A 356-nucleotide genomic window follows, 5' to 3' on the forward strand; every position below is an offset into this window, starting at 1 on the left:
AACCAACAAGTAAACTGACTGTAAGTGTGTGTAACAACAGGTATACTGACTGTGTTAGTGTGTGAACCAACAAGTAAACTGACTGTGTAAGTGTTTGTATCAACAAGTATACTGACTGTATTAGTGTGTGTACCAATAGATATACTGACTATGTCAGTGTGTGTAACAACAGGTATACTGACTGAGTAAGTGTGTGTACCAACAGGTATACTGACTGTTTACGTGAGTGTAACAACATGTATACTGACTGCGTAAGTGTGTAACAACAGGTATACTGAGTGAGTAAGTGTGTGTAACAACAGGTATACTGACTCTGTTAATGTGTGTAACAACAATTATACTGACTCTGTAAGTTT

The sequence above is a fragment of the Mizuhopecten yessoensis genome, unplaced genomic scaffold, assembly GCF_002113885.1.
Source record: "Mizuhopecten yessoensis strain PY_sf001 unplaced genomic scaffold, ASM211388v2 scaffold2271, whole genome shotgun sequence".
Classification (NCBI taxonomy): Eukaryota; Metazoa; Mollusca; class Bivalvia; order Pectinida; family Pectinidae; genus Mizuhopecten; species Mizuhopecten yessoensis.